At 39.6% G+C, this 20,049-nt stretch overlaps 1 protein-coding gene and 1 pseudogene across 1 annotated transcript in view; one reads left to right on the top strand and one right to left on the bottom strand.

Annotated features, from left to right (window-relative positions):
• Window positions 1-20,049, top strand: part of GNA14 (G protein subunit alpha 14) — a 193,251-nt gene that overhangs the window by 63,021 nt on the left and 110,181 nt on the right. The window lies entirely within an intron of this gene.
• Window positions 6,668-6,760, bottom strand: LOC137771120 (U6 spliceosomal RNA; annotated as a pseudogene).

Below are 20,049 nucleotides of genomic sequence, written 5' to 3' on the forward strand. Positions count from 1 at the left end.
GGGAATATGGGACTTGGGTTCCTCATCAAGGCTCGGCTAAACGGAAGGCCCTTTCTGCCTGGGCACTGGCGACCTTGTCTGATGTGAAGTTCCACGAGACTCAAGTAGCAGAGCGCTCTGCTCCTCTCAGAAGTGGTGTGACATTCTGTTTACCAATTGAATCCCATGAAGGCTTTCTGAAGGGCCACTCTGATGTCTAAATTGCATCTTTGCTACCTCCACCGGGCAGCTAAAAAGGGTTTGCTGGGCGCAGCCCTGTCTGCTCTGAGCAGGCTGCCGAGGGTGAGCAGTGGCAGAACAAGAAAGGGCCCCCTGACCGATTCTGAGAGACTTGACTATCCCCACCCACCGCTGCGCCCCCACAGTTAGTGTTGCCTCCTCAGAATGACTGGGGCTCTGCTTACCCCCTGCCAGCCTATCCAGTACTCCCAATTTGGCCAGATCCTCATTCGTGCTTCTGAACCAGTATTTTAGTCTAACCTGTGTGCTTTTTTTTTTTAACCTGGGTAATTATTTTTCTCCGTCTTGCATTCTTTTTTTTTTTAAATTAAAGTATAGTTGATTTACAGTATCGTGTTAGTTTCTGGTGTACAGTGATTCAGTTATACATATATATGTGTATACACATATCTATATACACATATATATACTTTTTCAGATTTTTTCTCTTATAGATTATTACAAAATATTGAGTATAGTTCCCTGTGCTCTACAGGTCCTTGTTGGTTATCTATTTTATATATAGTAGTGTGTATTCTATCTTGCATTCTTTAATCATGTGTTTGAGTTATGTTAGCTATGCCGAGACCTGGGCTAGGAGCTGTGGATGAAGTGATAAACAGGAAAGATGATGATGTTTCCTCAAGGAGTTTCCCGTCCAGCCTTCCCTCTGTCTTTCTCCTCTTCCTCCCCTTCTTTTTTCTTTTATTATCTGGAATCTTTTAGGCCCCGAATATGAAAGTCAGTAAGTATCAGTTTAGACCAAGACATGGTAAAAGTTATCACAGCGCTTGCTGGCCACACTTTGAATACTTTAACTCTGAAAACTGCTCCCAAAAAACATACTTTTTAAAACCTGTAGGGGAGAAATGGTGATAAGTCAGAACTAATTGTAATTGTTTCTAGCACTTGTCTCATTTTGCGTGCTCTCATACTGAGAATGAATTCATGATTCAAGTTCACTCCAGGAAGAAAGTTAAAATTAGTTCTTTATGAGGAGCTCATAACAGAGGAAGCTTGTAAGTCACAGTTCTCCTAAAAAGCTTTATGGTTGTAGGGTACCTTACATTTGTCATGCGGAGAACTTGGAACGTGAACCATGTTTGCTACAGTTTGCATTTTTGTAAATATGGACATTGAAAATTGGAGAAGGTTAATAATCTTGTTTTCTAAAAAAGAGTAGGTAAAATGTAAGTATAGGAACAATGCATTTCAAATCAATGTTACCTCTGGGTTTGCATTAACAGATTAAGATCCGTAACGTATTTCTATGTGCGGCCTTGTTTGGCAGGATCATCTCTAACTAAAAAATATATGGTACATTGGAGAATAAACACCTGGTCCTGGCACATGGCTTGTATTATCAGTTACTATACACGAAGGTCATTCCAAGGGTGACATTTGCTGGGAAAACAGACAGTGGTCTAGGGCTCTGGACGAGGGTGTAAGATAATACAAGTAATTTTTTAAACATTAGCAAAGTATTTGAGATTTGCAGTTCACTTTCGCAAGATTCAAATTTTAGCCACAGTTGAAAAGCAGAGAGATGTACTAGTTAGTTGTTTAGTTAGTTATAAATTAACTATGCTAGGACCCCAAATGAATTATGTTCTGAGAGCAAAGAAGACAGTTTTTAAAAGGGTGGGAGTAGGTTAAACCTCCAAATATTACTTAAAACTCTGGGACTTAGAGTTGTATTGTCATTCCTGGTGATGAGAGTAAGAACTTACAATACTGAGTGGACATTTTGAAGCCTTTTGAACTTTTCTTGGTTGGGTTATTTGTTCTTTAACGATTAATTTGAGTATTTTCACGCACTGCTGATGAGATATGTTGACTGGCATATCCGCTCTGGAGGGCAGTTTTGTGGTGTCTATCAGCGTTTCAGAAGCACAGGCAATTTTTTGACTTCAGGTCTACCTTTGAGAAACACTCCCATATGTGGACAAGGATTCATGCATAACTGGGTTTTTCAGCCTTAGCACTACTGATATTTTGGGCCAGACGACTCTGTTTTGGGAGGCTGTCCTATGCATTGTAGGATGGCCCACTAGATGCCAGTGGCAACCCTGGTTGTGACAACCAAAAATGTGTCCAGACATTGCCAAATGTGCCCAGAGGAGCAAAATTGCTTCCTGTTTAAGAATGCTACTGGGGCACTTTCTTTGTAATGTCAGATGAACGGCAAATATCCTAAATGCCCATCTTCTAAAACAGAACCATTCAATAGAAATATAATGTGAGCCACATAAGTAATTTTATGTTTTCTAATGATTGCATTAATAAAAGTAAAAACAGGTGAAATTGATTTTCATGTTATATGTTATTTGATCCAATATATCCAACATATTTTCCTTTCAACATACAATTACGATTAAAAAATTATTAACAAGATAACATATATATTTTTTCTTAGTAAGTATTCAAAATCTGGCATGTATTTTGTACTTACGGCACATCTCAGCTCATACCAGCTTCACTCAAGTATTCGATAGCCACCTGTAGCTGGTGGCTACCATATTGGATGGCATGGATTTAGAGGAATGGCTTCTAAAAATAACTATGCCATGTTCCTACTGTGCACCAGTTACAAATAATGAGGCTGAGAAGTACCGCATGGAAAGAGCTCAAAGGCACATTGTTAAGTGAAAACAGAGCAGCAGAATAATACGTGTGGTATGACACATGTTAAAAATTATTCTGAGGGACTTCCCTGGTGGTGCAGTGGTTAAGAATCTGCCTGCCAATGCAGGGGACACGGGTTCGAGCCCTGGTCCGGGAAGATCCCACATGCTGCGGAGCAACTAAGCCCGTGCGCCACAACTACTGAGCCTGCACTCTAGAGCCCGTGCTCCACAGCAAAGAGCAGCCGCCGCAATGAGAAGCCCGTGCACCACGACGAAGAGTAGCCCCCGCTCGCCACAACTAGAGAAAGCCTGCGTGCAGCTACGAAGACCCAACGCAGCCACAAAGAAATTAATTAATTAAAAAAATTATTTTGAAAAATGAAATGTACATGTATTTTCATATATATGTATATTCACTAATATATCTGTGAAAATACATATGTATGCAAATAAATAGAAAGAGTTCTGGAAGAACACCCATCATTGAGAAGGGTCTGGGGTTTGTGGGGGGAGCAGTGGAGGTGGCCAAGGCAGGATTTAGCTGTAATATTTTAATTTTTTAAATAAGGAAAGATATATTCATGTATAATATATTCGTGTATAACTTGTGTAGTAATAAGGCTTTAAAAAGTGAGCTCATTAGGTCTAACCATCCCGACAGCCTCTGCGTGTCAGTGGTTTTCAACCTGGACTGTACCTTAGAATCACCAGGGGGGCTTTCTAAAAATATCCTGCCTGGACCCCACCTTGCACCGATCTTCTATCTTAAACTCTTCAGATGATTCCAAAGTGTGGCCGGGATTGAGAACCACAATCCTGGTTGTTTGAAGGTGTGTCCTTCAAACAATTATCTGGGGACATTTCTCAAGAAAAGAGTTTGATAAGGATCTGATGGAAGGTACTTTGAGGCATATTGTCTGGTGAGGGTTTTCTGTTGTTGAAAAAGGGCAGATCCATATTTTAAAGATAAACAGATCAAATGAGCTGAGGGATGGGTTTAACATTGTTTTGTGAAAATTGTACTTCCTGACAAGACTCTTCCTAATCCATGGCCATCCAACTTCAAGTCAAGTTTCGCCAAGAGTCTGTAAAAGTAGCGCTGGTCTTTCTTTAAAGCAATTCTACATGAACTCTAACAAATGAACATATATAGTGGCAAGACCCAAAGTTGCACTCCATAGAAAATTGTCTAATAGGTAGTTCACAAAAGAAAGGATTATATAGACTTTAAAAAAGTATTTATTTAGATTCTTGAGCGCATTGTCACCATTTGAAAATAGGAGGTTAACCATCCTTGCTATTTAGAAAGTACCACTTCAGTTGGATTGATAGGAAAAATCTCGTTAAAAATTTTTTTCCTGTTGCTGTGTTCTGCCTGAGTGCATGACAATTACAATGTCAGTGCCAGCCAGGGTGAAGCCAGTGTAATTTCATTTGACAAGACAAGCCCCTCTGAGAATCAGGCGTATTTTACACTTGATCCAGGGTCAATATTGGTTTGGGATGCAGTTCTTGTATATTTCTCCGTCATTGGTCTCTGCACTTAGAAATGAAACAAATCAATGTTTGGTAAGACTTACAGCCATTATCTGTCTGTTCTGAGGCTTTGAAAATTCCCAGAAATTGCCTGACTTACTGAATGCTCCATTCATTTGCCCTGGGGTTTAAAGGAGCACACTCCTGTCACCATGGAAACAGACTCACATTCTAAGGAAACTGATTCAGAACCTCCCTCCTAATGATAATATATAGCATGAGCTCTGAAGAGAATAAAGGATCTAATTAGATTCCATTGTTGAGAGGATGGTGTCCCCTTGATCCACGAATCTCTTCCTTGTTTGGTTTTAGTGCCTAGGTTGACATTTGCGGGGCAATAGTATCTGGTGAGAGTTTGATACTTTAATCCCTTGCCACTGAGCAACTGCATTTGTGTGAACAACCCAAATGTCCGACTGGTTTCATAGAGACTCTGAGGTTGGTGGGCATTTGATAACAGCTACCAATGTTTGCTCCCAGAAGCCTAGTAATCTGGTATTGGGCTCTAACTCTGGCTGGGGCTGGAATAAACTAGTTCAGACCTATAGGAGGCCCCATGATCTGAAAATGGTCGATTTAGGAAAAAGACTACTTAAAGTGACCCTAATTAGAATGGGTCCCGATATTTTATACTAAATACTGGGGGTGGGGGTGGCTTAATTGGAATTTCATTTTGAAAAATAAAACAAAAATTATAAACATAAAGTTATTTGGTCTTACAATTTAAAAACTTAGCTTTTAATATCAAGAATGGTTGTAAATATAGGTTGAATCAAGCATGAAACAAGTATGGCATTTTAAAAAATATTTATATGCACAACACACTGTCATAAGCATGTGTAGATTTTGATACCACCTCTCAACTCACCACCTACCCAATAGACACAAGTATGGTATTTAAAAAAAATTTTTTTTTTTTATTGAACTATAGTTGATTTACAGTGCTGTGCCAATCTCTGCTGTACAGCAGAGTGACTCCGTTATACGCATATAGACATTCTATTTTTTTTATACTCTTTCCCATTTTGGTTTATCACGGGATATTGAATATAGTTCCCTGTGCTATACAGTAGGACCTTGTTGTTTAAATATGGTATTTTTTGTTGTAAAATTTCCAGCAGAACTTGGTCGCTAATAGGTGTGTTCCGGCACTTGGGACTTTTTCCAGATGCTAGTGTTTGAATGTTTCAATCATTCAAACCACTCCCTCTTCACTACCTCAGTAGGTTTCTGCCTCCCTTTTTCCTGTTACTTTCTACTTCCTAGAATAAATGCCTTACTCTAGCTTCGTGGCTCCCTTCTTTGCCCTCCTCCTCCCTCATATGAGATAATCCTGTTGGATTCTGTCCCTTCATTTGTGTTCTTCAAGTAGCTTCCTTGCTCCTAGTCCTCATTCCTCACTCACTTTAGGTGCTCCGTCCTTGTTAGGACTATTCAGACTCTACTCTTTCTTTCTCCCTAGACTTTCCGTAGCACTTATCTGTTCCATTCAATGTGGCACTTAATCACACACTACTTTCTAAATTTATTTAAATGATGTGTTGTTATATGCCTTGCCTACTCACACAGTGTCCTTGAGAGAAGGGATGGTGTATCTTCAGGACCCTAGCACAAAGCCATTCACACTGTTGGATCTCAAGATCCTATTGTCGAATTTTGTTCAATTATTTGAACTCAGTGGTTTCTGAGTTTTCTGAATACATAGTGTTAGCCTATGATTTTACTTTTTTACAACTGCTGACGTTTTCTAACGAAATCCCATAAGCAGCTATTCCAGAAACATCTACAGACTCATAGGATGTTAGAGAGAATTATTTCTAAATACATACATGGGTAATTCATGTGGCTAAAATCTTGCCTGTGGGTTGAAAATGTCCTAGTCCATCAAGCTTTGAAATCCTCCAAAGAAAGTCAATAATATTGGGTTGGCCAAAAGGTATGTACCCAATACATCGTTTGAGCCTTATCCCAAAGTGAAGGATGAAGCAGTGCAAAAGAGGAGAGATTTCCTAAGAAAGAAAGACCCCTCTGTAAGGCCCCTTTTGACTGGTAGAAACTAGGCAACAGGAAAAGAAGATATAGATTTGATGTTTGTTAGTGTAGTAATAAGTTAGCTAGCTGAAGGAGAATGGAATCACATCCTAGCTTCCTGAGTTTTGTGCTAAGTATTGACTTAAGTGTCAGGAAACACTTATTATAAAACATATTTTTAAAAATTGAAGTGTAGTTGATTTACAATATTATATTAGTTTCAGCTGTACATCATAATGATTCAATATTTTTAGAAAAATATGGAATACGTCACGAATTTGAGTGTCATCCTGCTAATCTTCCCTGTATTGTTCCAATTTTAGTATATGTGCTGCCGAAGTGAGCACCACAATTTTTTATTGTGATAAAATATATATAACAAAATTTACTAAACCATTTTAAGATGTACAACTCAGTCATTAAGTACATTTACAATATCGGGCAACCATCACCACTAGCCATTTACAGAACTTTTTCATCATCCCAAAGAGAAAGTCTGTACCCATTAAACAATAACTCTCCATTCCTCTTAACCCAGCTCCTGGAAACCTTTATTCTACATTCTGTTTCTATGAATTTGCTATTCTAGCTAGGTACCTTGTATAAGTGGAATCATATAATATTTTCCCTTTTGTGTTTGACCTATTTCACTTGGCATAATGTTTTTAAGGTTCATCTGTGTTGCAGCATGTATCAAAATTGCCTTCCTTTTTAAGGCTGAATAATATTCCGTTGTATGTAGATACCACATTTTGTTTATCCCTTCCTCTGTTGATGGGTGAACATTTGTTAAACTGCGAAATATTGGTATCACTTGCTTGGCATGTTATAGTGTTTTTTCTGATTCACCCTCACCCTTTCCCCCCTTTAAAAGATTTCTTATCCCTGGCCTCTACAGAGGGATTTCTGTATCGCAGTAAACAAGTTTGTTCAACTAGTCTGGGAAGGTATTTTGACCCAACAGAGAGGGATGGATGAGACCAGGTGTGATCAGCTTAGCCATGCCCCATCCTTATTGTCAGCCCTGCGTGGAGGTGCCTTTAGAGGCCTAGAGGGAACAATGCCATGTATTATAATGGGTACAAAGTGACACTTGTGAAGCTTGTTTAAATCTGTGTGTAAAAACTCTGAAAAAATTCTGATCTAAGTTTGTATTTGTGAAAGCTTTGGGAGGGAAGACTAAACATTTGAGAATTATCATTCTGGCTGAGGGAGTTCTCTGGAGTAATACAAGTTGAGGCTCAGAGGAATTTGTGGAGTCATAGCCAAGAATCCCAAGAGACAGTATTTCTTCTGGTTCATGTGAAAGTGGTGAGGGCAACAGACTTTAAATCAGGCTCAAAGATAAGAGAAAGAACAAAGGCAGGCAGCACCCGGCAAGACCCAGATATTCAGCTCCACCTGCTCAGATGCTCGGGGGAGGGTTTCCATGTTCACTAACGGTACTTCCTAGGGGAGATACAACACGGGCTTAGAGGCTGTGAAGTTGCTGCTTTAGAATACAGAAGAAAACAAAGGTAGTGAGTGTCTGAATTCTGTTTTTTGTAGGCTTCTTCTGCCTTTCTATAGAAGGCAGGCCCCAGTCTCCATCCCCACCCCAGCCTTTTATGGGAGGAGCAGCAAGCAGTGACACCGGGGTCCAAGGTCTCCTCATCTACGCCGAGTGGACAACCTCACCTGGTTTCTACCACTCCCTACACACACTTTCTAGACATGATTTTGCTGTAATTAGGTTTAGACATACTATCTGGGAACTCCATAAACCCCCTCCCCTGGAAGGCCTGCTTAGCTGTGTCACATGAGGTATCTGAGCAGCTGGGCACAGAGTCGAAGTCTATTACTTAAAACTGGAAATGCTTTAAAATAATGAGTTTTGAAAACATATCTACATTTCCTCATTTTTATTATGCAACATTTAAAAAAATAAAAACATCAAAGCCATGGTATAATGAACTCCCCTTCTCATCTATCTAAATTCAATAATTTTAAACATTTTGTTATATTTATCTATCTACCTATCTATCTATCTATTCCGTTTTGCTGAACCATTTGAAAGTTAGTTGCAGACATCATGGCATGACATCTCTACTGCTTCTTAATTAAGAACATTCTTCTACAAAAACAAAACACCATGATCACACCTGAGAGTATTAATAACACTTCCATATTATGAACTATACAATCTAGGTTGAAATACTCTTAATTTTCTTAAGAATAATAAAAAAAATTAGTTTCCTAACAGAAGCCTCAGAGACTGGGAAACTTAGACAGATTTCAGAGGCTGAAGAATTATAAAGGAGGAATGATGTGTTGCCATGTGGAAACTATGAGACTTGGAGCCGGAGTTCTATGTTGCGGTTCTAAATCGTTATAAAGTGTCAGGGAAGGCGTTTAGCTTTCTGAGCTCATTGGCAAAATGAGGGGGTTGGGTAGAATAATCCCTAAGGTCTCTCTGATTCCCCCCCTCAAATATGTGATTTTTAATTGCTAATTGTAAAAATATTGTGCAAATGATACCCTGGGTTTTTGGAGAACGTGTCTTTTTCCCTCTTCATTCTTGATTAGGGATTGTCCAGTTGAGTGATGAAAATGAAAGGTAGCCTGCCTTTCTGTGGTGCCATTTTCTCCTATGAAATAATTATCTATTAACCACTGCACCTCTTGTTCCACTGGAGGAAGAACAGTTTTAAACTAGGCTGACTTCTTTGTACCATTTATTTGTACCATTTATTCCAGGCCTGCTCTTGTTTTTCCATGATATTTTTGTTAGTCATTGAAAAGACGGTTTCATCCCCTGCCAGAAAGGCTCCCTAATGTGGGCCATTCATATTCCCTACTAACCAATATTTTGTTCTTAATGAAACATTGTTTGAGTCATTATGGAGTGAGAGTGCTCAGCAAAATGTCTGTACTTGGCCCTGGTACATGAAAACACTGGGAAGACCAAGGTGGTCTTCTCTGACTTCACTGTGATTTTATTGATACACATCGGGTTCTGGTTATTTTCCCAGTGGGCCAGAATTATTATACTCTCGGCTATAATAAGTCTGGGAGTTGTGGCTGGTTCTCTCAACTCACATAGTCCCACTGAGTCGGTTGCTTCTTTTTCTGTTTCTATCATCCTTTTTTTCCTCTCTCCCTCTTTCTTTCTCCCTTCTCCTTTCTTTCTCATTCACTTCTTCGTTTGTTCATTTCTTCAGTATATGCATGTATTGCGTGCCTCCTCACCTGCAGACACAGGGCAGGGGCTGCGGGGAAGGGGAATCCCTATCCTGTTGGTTTATTTCTACATTGGCTGTAACCCATGTCAAAATGAAGGGCTGTTAAAGGGTCATGGCCTTGAAGACCCTGCTTGATTCCCATAATGAAAAAGAAAAGGGACCTGTGGAATGTGTGTGTAGCATATTAGTTACTTAGGAGGCAATTTCCACCCAAGCTTCTGATTTGAGAAACCTGGGACTGGTTAGGAGTGAGAAGGTGGGGAGCTCACAGCACATGGTGGTGACCGGCCTGGGCTGCAAGAAAGAGGAAGGCTGGTTCTCTGGGATTTGCTAACACAAATGTAGACGCATTGTGATGTTTTGGTGGTGGCCTGGAACAATCCAGTTTTATGATGAGTGCATTTTCTTCCTTTCTAAAACATTGATCCATTAGGTTAAGAAAATAATAATAAAAATAAAACCTTCCCCAGATGTAGTGCTCAGAATTGGATTGCTTTCATCAGTGTCATCTGTAAGCTCTGTCATGGCCCCTCCTTTTCCCTCATGATTACCCCCCGTCTCCCATTAACATCCATCTGGATGTAGCCACCATGATTCTTTGAATCAATTCTCCATATATTTCATAGCTATGCAACTGTGAAGTAGCACATTTTGTGTGTACTTAAAAATGAATGTTGAAGTAAATGGTATGTAAGACTCATTTGGCAACCTGCTTTGATTTATATATTTATCTTTCACTCGGCACTGCTTTATAAGATCCATCTATGTGAGAGGGTGTGGAGAAAAGGGAACCCTCTTGCACTGTTGGTGGGAATGTGAATCGATACAGCCACTATGGAGAGCAGTATGGAGATTCCTTAAGAAACTAAAAATAGAGCTACCATACGACCCAGCAATCCCACTACTGGGCATATATCCTGAGAAAACCATAATTCAAAAAGAGTCATGCACCACAATGTTCACTGCAGCTCTATTTACAATAGCCAGGACATGGAAGCAACCTAAGTGTCCATCGACAGATGAATGGATGAAGATGTGGCACATGTTGTATATACAATGGAATATTACTCAGCCATAAAAAGAAGTGAAATTGAGTTATTTGTAGTGAGGTGGATGGACCTAGAGACTGTCATACAGAGTGAAGTAAGTCAGAAGGAGAAAAACAAATACCGTATGCTAACACATATATATGGAATCTTAAAAAACACCCCAAAACAAACACATATATATGGAATCTAGAAAAAAAAGGGGCAGGACAGGAATAAAGATGTAGACGTAGAGAATGGACTTGAGGACACGGGGAGTGGGGGAAGGGTAAGCTGTGACAAAGAGAGTGGCGTGGACATATATACACTACCAAATGTAAAATAGATAGCTAGTGGGAAGCAGCCGCATAGAACAGGGAGATCAGCTTGGTGCTTTGTGACCACCTAGAGGGGTGGGATAGGGAGGGTGGGAGGGAGACGCAAGAGAGAGGAGATATGGGGATATATGTATATGTATAGCTGATTCACTTTGTTATAAAGCAGAAACTAACACACCTTTGTAAAGCAATTATATTCCAATAAAGATGTTAAAAAAGTTATTGAAAAAAAAATAAAAGAGGGTTGCCTGCACTTAGAGACTTGAAAAAAAAAAAGATCCATCTATGTGGCTCTACCCTAGATCCCATTAGAGTAGAATGAAAAGCACTCCTTTTCATTGCTGTGAAACATTTCATCCAACAAATACACATTTCTTTGGACATGGGTGCAGTTTTCAGTTATTCACATTAACAAACAATAGTGCTGCATGTTGCCTTGTGCACATGAAGATATGATACTTTTTTCTCCAACTCTTTTGTTTTGAAAATTTTCAAACCTGTAGGAAAGCTGAAAGAGCATACAGTAATCACTTGCTTTTTTTTAAACCTAAAATATCCAATTATTTAATTTTACTATATTTGCCTTCTCATCTCCACCACCCCCCTGCCCCCAACACCAGTCCATTTAGGCTGCTATAACAGAATACCGCAGACTGGGTGGCTTATGAACAACAGAAATTTTTCACCGTTCTGGAGGCTGGAAAGTCCAAGATCAAGGTGCCAGCAGATTCTGCGTTTGGTGAAGGCCTCCTTCCCGGTTCGTAGACTACATCTTTTCACTGTGTCCTCACATGGCAGAAGGGTGAAATCTAACTCTCTGGAGTCTCTTTTATAAGGGCACTAATCCTGTGAGGGTGGAACCCTTATGACCTAAGCACCTCCTAAAGGCCCCATCTCCTAATACTGTTACCTTGGGTTCATAATTCCATCTTCCCAAAACTTTTTATCTTTTGAGCAAAGAACTGTTCCAGGTGCCTTTTACAGCCTTCCAGGGAATTGAAATTTTTTCCATTAAGAGAATTGTGTGAAGACTGAAATAAATGGAAATCCGAAGATGCAATGTCTGGTGAATACAGAGGATGAATCAGAACTTCCCAGCCAAGCCATAACAGTTTTTTGCCTGGTAGAAACGTGGTCTTGCGTTATCCTGATGGAAGAGTATGCATTTTCTGTTGACTAATTCTGGACACTTTTCATCAAGTGCTACTTTCATTTGGTTTAATTGGGAGCAGTACTTGTTGGAATTAATTGTTGGGTTTTCCGAAGGAGCTCGTAATAGAGAACTCCCTTCCAATCCCACCATATACACAACATCACCTTCTTTGGATGAAGACTGGCCTTTGGTATGGCTGGTGTTGGTTCATTCCACTTGCCCCACGATTTCTTCCATTCCCACATTACTGTAAAATATCCACTTTTCATTGCCCGTCACAATTTGTTTTAAAAACAGAATGTTCTCGTTACGTTTAAATAGAGAATTGCATGCAGAAATACGGTCAAGAAGGTTTTTTTCGCTTAACTTATGTGGAATCCAAACATCAAAGTGATTAACATAACCAAGCGGTGCAAATGATTTTCAGTGCTTGATTTGGATATTTTGAGTATGTTGGCTATCTCCCGCATGGTATAACATTGATTGTTCTCAGTTTATGTCTTGATTTGATCACTATCAACTTCACCTGACCGTGGAACATCGTCCAGCAAGAAATTTCCAGCACGAAACTTTGCAAACCACTTTTGACACGTTTGATCAGTCACAGCACCTTCTCCATACACTGCACAAATCTTTTTTTGCATTTCAGTTGCATTTTTACCTTTCTTGAACTAATAAAGCATAATATGCTGAAAATGTTGCTTTGTTTCCTTCCATCTTCAATATTAAAATGGCTACAAAAATTCACCAATTTTGATAAGTTCTTTTAAAATGCACACTGATATGACAGCTGTCACAATACAGTCTAACAAAATTGTTTCCAATGAAGTGAAAGACAGCTAAGTGCTTCTAGAGCCATCTTACGGGAAAAACCGAACAAACTTTTTGGCCAACCCAATATACACACACATGTATGTATATGTGTTTAAGTTTTTTTTTAAACTGAATCTTTAAAGTTTTAGACTTCACTCCTAAATATTCCGCCACAGATCTTCTAATAACAAGGTCATTCTCTTATATAACCACAATACAGTGATCATGCCTAAGAAATTAAATAATTGCAGAGTATCATATAGTACCAATCTAGAATATGTATATTTTTATTTTAAAAAATACTGCTGGGAATTCCCTGGTGGAGCAGTGGTTAAGAATCCGCCTTCCAATGCAGGGGACATGGGTTCGATCCCTGGTCTGGGAAGATCCCACATGCCGTGGAGCAACTAAGCCCATGTGCCACAACTACTGAGCCTGTGCTCTAGAGCCCATGAGCCACAACTACTGAGCCCACATGCCACAACTACTGAAGCCTATGCGCCTAGAGCCTGGGCTCCACAACAAGAGAAGCCACCGCAATGAGAAGCCCACACGCCACAATGAAGAGTAGCCCCCGCTCGCCGCAACTAGAGAAAGCGCGCAGGCAGCCACGAAGACCCAACACAGCCAAAAATAAATAAATTAATAAATTAATTTAAAAAAATACTGCCAAAGTCTCTCCAAAGCATCTGTACTAATTTATTGTTCCCAACAGCCATGCATGAAAATTTCAACTTCCCCAGACATTCACCAACATTTTATTATCTCACTTTAATTTTTGCTAGTTAGTTGGATAAAAAAGTTATCAACTTTTACATTTGCATTTTAAAAAAGAAAAATCAGCCATAAGAACATGTAATTCAACTATAAGATTTTATCTTTGTCAAAGCCGAAATGAGATCCCAATTTGGCTTCCAGCACAGGGTAATAAGCTCCATGTCTGTGAGCAATTTAGAGCAGGATTCTTATATTTTTTCTGAAAATTTAGGAAAAAAATATAACGCAGCTCAATTCTTCATTTTATAAACATAGACCTTTCAGCCAAAAGTCTTGTCAGAGAATGTTTTGACACAGTTATCTTGGGGGTCTGAGGTTTTTTCAGTGATGCATTAATAGTATCAGTTTAAAATTAATATAAATCGTTAACTTTAATATTAGAATAGCCTACAGGATATGAAGCCCTCACATTGAGAATAGAGAGGAAACAGAACAGACTGGGTCCCTGCTCTTCATGACAGTAAAACTGATACTAAAACTTAAAAAAAATTTTTTTAGCAAAAACTCTTAGGTTTAAACTTTGACAACTTATAGACATGGATGCTCATAACCAAATGTGGATAGAATTTTGTTTACTTTTTATGAATAAGTAATAAAAGCAAACACTATATCTGTACTACCCAGTGATTAACATTTGGTGACGATAATTCCGACTTAGAAGTATATGTATGTGTGTGTATGTGTGTATGCAAGCATAAAAATAATCCAGATCACTTTCACCTTAAAGTAACACTGACACTCATTGAGTGTTTGCTGTGGGCTAAGCACTGGTTTAAGTGCATGTACTATTGTCATTCCCATTTTCCAGAGTCAGTCATTGAGGTTCAAGGTTAGGCAGCAGGTGAGTGGCCGACCTAGAATTTGAGCACTGGGAGCCCTCTTCACCTTTACTGTACTCCCTCCAGTTTTATGCATTACTTTTTCATTCACTGTACTAGAAACATCATTTCATGTCAGTAAGTATCTATCTACATTGATTTTCTTAGCTGTATAATATTTCCATTGTATAGTCACCATAACTAATTGATTTCATCACCTACCACTGCGCATTTGTTTTTTGTTTTGTGTTTTTGCTATTGTGTTTAATGCTGTATCACTGTCCATTATATTTATATTTGGCTACTTGTCCAACAATTTCTTCTGAAATCCTAGAATTGGAATTTCTGGATGACATGATGACACATTTTGAAGTTGATCCAAGCTGTCGTGTTGCTTCATATTGCTGCACAGGTGCTGTAGGAATAAATTGGAGTGGGGGGTCTGTTTTATATTCCCACTAACACTGGAGTTTTTTCAAATTTGCCCCTCTAATAGACAAAATACGGCATCTCATGGTTTTCATTTGTACTCTTTCATTATAGTGAGGCGAAACATTTTTCATATGCCTACTTGTATTTTCTTTTTATGAATTGCCTTTTTGTACTTTCCATGTTTTCTCTTCTATTGATGTTGTCTTTTAAAAATTGATTTGCCATAGCTCTTTCAATGAAGAATATAAATTCTTTGTTAAGTTAGAACAGTTTTTGCCTAGCAGAGCCTTTGGTTTTTCATGTTTTTTTCATGGTGTATTTTACATTTTGTTTATAATTTAAAAATCTGAATTTCCCTGATGCAGTATTGGACAAATTTTCACGTTTACTTTCTTGACATATATTGATTTAAAAAATTTTTTGTATATAAATCTTTAATTCATCTGGGATTGAGTTTGATGTGCCATACAGATCTGATTTTTTCCCTTATGGTTAAGATCTAGTCCCAAAACTGTTTATTGAAATGCCATTTATGAAAATGGGAGGAGCAGTGCCTGGCACACACAGTTTCTCCATAAACAGTCCTAGCCTCCCCCCTCCCTGTCTCTGTCTCTTGCATAGTCTTAGAGGTACAAAGTAAGGAGCTTTGCCATATCCAAGAGTTTGGTTGGAGGAGGGGAAATAAGAGCAAGGCTAATAATTGGGATTTTACCATTTCATCAATGATAAATATTTATGAAGCTCCTCTGAGTGACGTATGAGAATTGTTAGCTTCCATAAAGTTAGTTTGGGATCTTGATAGGCCTTTTTTCTTGGGATGTGTTTTTCCAGAAGGTCACATCATCACTAGGTAAATGGGAGTTGGTCCTTATCTGAATTTTCATAATGATACAGCAGACAGCAACCTTTAGAAAACGCTGGTTGAGTTGCTTTTGCTTTTCTCCTGTTAGCCTGCATGACAGTGTTTCATTTTCATTGTCTGGCAAGGTTTCCATTGCTTGATGCTAGATGGAAAATAAATTAGACTCTCATTGTTATAGGCATGGTAGTGCTTAACCAGACTAATTTTATTTGGTTACAAGCACCCAAAATGTCTGAGGCATTAAAAAAAAACACAACTAAGGTAAAATAATAATGATTTTTAAATTAGCTCTGGTTTCTCTGATGTATCAAGGCTAAGTAGGGCTACAATGGTAGATCATTTTGGAAGAGATTGCTCCTGCCCACTTGCTGAGTGAATTGGGTCTTGATTTGTTTCCTTTATTGTATCAGAGAGTAATCATCCTTTGTGAGGTGATCTTGGAATTCTTAAAGGAGCAGAAAGTAATTATTATAACTAATATGCCATAACAAAAAAGATAACCTAATTTACCAATTAATGTAACTTGTATCATACCTCGGAGTACAAGACTAAGAAGAGTGTCAGTTTTCAACACTAGTTAGGAAGGTTCATCAACAAATTCTGTTTTGTGCCAAAACCCAAGGTTTTAAGAATCTAAAAATGCTCAGAGCATCTTTTCTCACATTATTTTCATTTCTAAATCTTTTTCTCAGATTTGCTCATCTCTCAGTCTCTCAAAGCCTCTACAGTTCCTTCACTTTTTACCGCTAACTCTCCACAAAAATAAACCAAAAAGAGCGAACACATAAATAAATAATCCTCTAGAATCTGGATATTATAGATTCTTTCTGTTTTATATTAGAGCTTTTTGGGAATAGCTGAATGCTTCAGTTTCTTTGTATTAAGGCTGTACTGCAAATATTGTCATTCTAAAATCATTGCGCATATTTTCTACCAAATATGCCAAGAAGATGAAAATGATTGTCTTTTAAGAAAAACAAAGAACATGCCACCAACCCCTTTTTCTGTTTCTTGTTTCCTAAAGATGCTGCTCGGATCTGGTAGGAGAATAATCCTTTTCATGCATTTTTTACTATTATTTCCTCCTGTGGGGCTGGAATCGACCAGACTTTAGGAGCAGGGGAGGGTCCCATGAAAGAGGGCTGCAGCTTCAGTTTGGAAACAGCTTCAGAATCTGATGGCCTAGTGATTTGGGGTCACTTGGAAGGGTGAATGGGTGAGCATGTGTATATGTCTGAGGAGATCCCAATTGAACTAATCTCTTGACTAGTCTTATGTCTGCCATAGTTGTACTTCATGGGGGAAGAGGGCAGGCTGAGGTGGACAAAAGGTGAGTTTATGCCAGCTGGTGGTTGACCAGATGTCACAATCAGGATAAAGAAATTTAAAGACCCTGCTTATCTGCAGGACAGAATTTGAATTGTAAAAACTTAGTAGATGAATGAAAATTGTATCCTCCAGAAACCCAAGAAGATTCAGAATTTGAAAAAGAATGAGGAGGGAGAGGAGGAAAAGAATAGCTAGAGGATGTACATCAAACTGTGCAAAAACATGAGCCAAGGACTCTTGATTTGGGTGGTTGCTGATTTGCAGGCATAAAAGTTCTGCATAAAAGTATAATGAAAAGTCTTAGCTAATCTGCCAGAGGTTGAAATTTTTCCTCTTCATTCTATCATGGAAAAAACATTCATCCATATATATTCAAATGTGGGGTAGGGGCAGGGGAAAACTAAGCAGACTTCTTGGAAATATTCACTGTTTCCATCAGGAAAATCAGAACTGAATTTTCAATTTCATAGAGGATTTAAAGCAGGAATTAGGCCCACAATATTATACCAGTAAGAGAAAATCTCACGTCTGATCTTGAGACCTAATGTAACTAAATTTTCAGTGTATGAGAGTGAGTATGGAATTGACCATTTTATTTTATTTATTTATTTATTAAAATATTTATTTACTTATTTATTTTTGGCTGCATCGGGTCTTGGTTGCGGCGTGTGGGCTTCTCTCTACTTGTGGCACCCGAGCTCAGTAGTTGCAGTGCGTGGGCTCCGGAGCGCGTGGGCTCTGTAGTTGCAGCATGTGGGCTCTCTAGTTGTGGCGTGCTGGCTTAGTTGCCCCGCAGCATATGGGATTTTAGTTCCCCGACCAGGGATCGAACCCGCATCCCTTGCATTGGAAGGTGGATTCTTAATCACTGGACCACCAGGGAAGTCCTGGAAGTGACCATTTTAATACTCACACTGTAGCCTATAACTAATCTTGTTTCTCCTGTGGACAACCTGACTCTGGTAAAAGTCCTGCCAAGGCCACCTCATTTCCGTCTCCCATTAGATTCCATTTGGATTTCAAAGTGTAGATAATGGTTAGATTATAGGAGAATATATAAAGTGTGATGTAATGGCTACTTCGAAGATACTTAAAATGCACTTTTCATTAGTATTGTCAAATCGATTTCACACTGTAGTGCCTAACTTGAATGCATTTTATGATAATGCACGTGTCTGGATGATGATGGTTATTTCAGGGTGGATATTGATTTAAATGTGATCCCATGTCATCACTCCCAATTATCCTGGGTGACATGGCTGGTCCAGAAGCACTGACTAACTCAGAAGAATCTTAGCATACTTAGCAAATAGCATGAACCATTCTTACCTGCTTTTGAAGTTTTCTTCAGTTCTTAAAAACCCTGGGTGAAAACAAGTACTCTCTCTTTTAGTCTATCATCCTTTCAGCAAATAACTAGAAGTCAGATATTTCTGTACTGGGTAGATATCACTGTATACCAAAATATATCCAGGCTGGGAGAGTATATCCTGAGTAAAAGTGAGAAATAAGAGTATTTGCCATCCATGGATATTTACCTCTTCGACCCCATGTGTGTGTCAAGCCAGGGAGGCACTTAACATTTGTAGGACCTGAGCAGGAGTACAAATGGAAGCCCCTGGCTGGTGTCCCTTTGTCACCACCACCTCCCAAGCACACTGCAAAGGGCTCTGCATGCACTCAGGCCAGCACATCCAAGCTTTGTCCACAACGCCTCACACACGTCTGTCTCTTGGCTACCTTTCAGGCCTAGGGACGTGCACACCTGTGTCATGCTCACTCTCAAGTGGATGGATTGGGGAAGGGCCTATGTAGGCCCTGAAAGCGGGTGGGGGGCCACTTTCCAGGATCGCAAGTACCTGGAGCATGGCCTTGAAGCTGGGGAGAGGACATGGACTAAAAGTGGGTATGTGTCCTTGGCCCTGGGGCCTCATGGCACCGTTGGATGGGGAGAGATGAAAGAGGGCCAGAACAAGGCCCTCTAAAGTTTGGAAGCTCCTTTGTCAACTCTAAAGGTGGCACTGTGTCGAGCCCTGGAATATGAGAATAATTGCAGGATGTTGTTTTGCTGGCCCTTTTGTTTTTAGCCAGCACACGCTGGAATGTCTGTTCTGTGCAGATTGGGAGGCTGGGTATTGTGGGAGGATACAAAATACAAAGCTATTTTTAATCGAGTTTTGGGGAGATAAAAGCTGAACTGAGAATAATTACAAAACAACTGGTTAACGAGGGAAAAAGCCCCTAATTGTTAAGGAAGGGAATTTGGGGTGAAATGGAGTAAAGTCATGTGACTAGTTTGGTGCCCGACCTGGGTTCTTGGACTCTTGAATCAATAGAAATTGAGAAGAGGCCACAAGAGGAATTCAGGCAAGGCTTTATTGGGGCTCCTGCTGCCGCTCGAGGGAGCGAAAACAAGTAGCAGGTTCCCTTGCTCGCTCCTGGAGATGGGGTGAACTAGTTCCTTAGACGGGGTGAGTGTAGGGGTGGATCCATGGGTCGGGCCAGAGGAGCGGCTTAGGGGGTGCTGTGTGCAGGAATCATGCGCAGTACCTTGCTTTTGCTCCTGACACCTCAGAAGTAGCAGCTGGGGTTTGGCTTTTTTGTATCTTATTGTTCATAGTTTGTCCCAACTGCGCATTCATGTTTATTTTTAGTTCCTTACAGTTTCTTTGTATTCTGGTACTGGAGGAGACGTTTGTCGAGGTGGCAGCACTCCAGTAAAGGGTCCCAAGTCCCAGCCTGTCTCAGTTTCAGGGTCATAGGGCTTAGGGATCATGGAGATCAGGGCTGGCAACCTTGTGCTTCCAGGTCTCCCGCGGGTACCATAAATGTGTGACTGGACCAGATACAAGGCAGTGGGACCTAGGG

The sequence above is a fragment of the Eschrichtius robustus genome, chromosome 10 (genome assembly GCF_028021215.1).
Source record: "Eschrichtius robustus isolate mEscRob2 chromosome 10, mEscRob2.pri, whole genome shotgun sequence".
NCBI classification, from domain to species: domain Eukaryota; kingdom Metazoa; phylum Chordata; class Mammalia; order Artiodactyla; family Eschrichtiidae; genus Eschrichtius; species Eschrichtius robustus.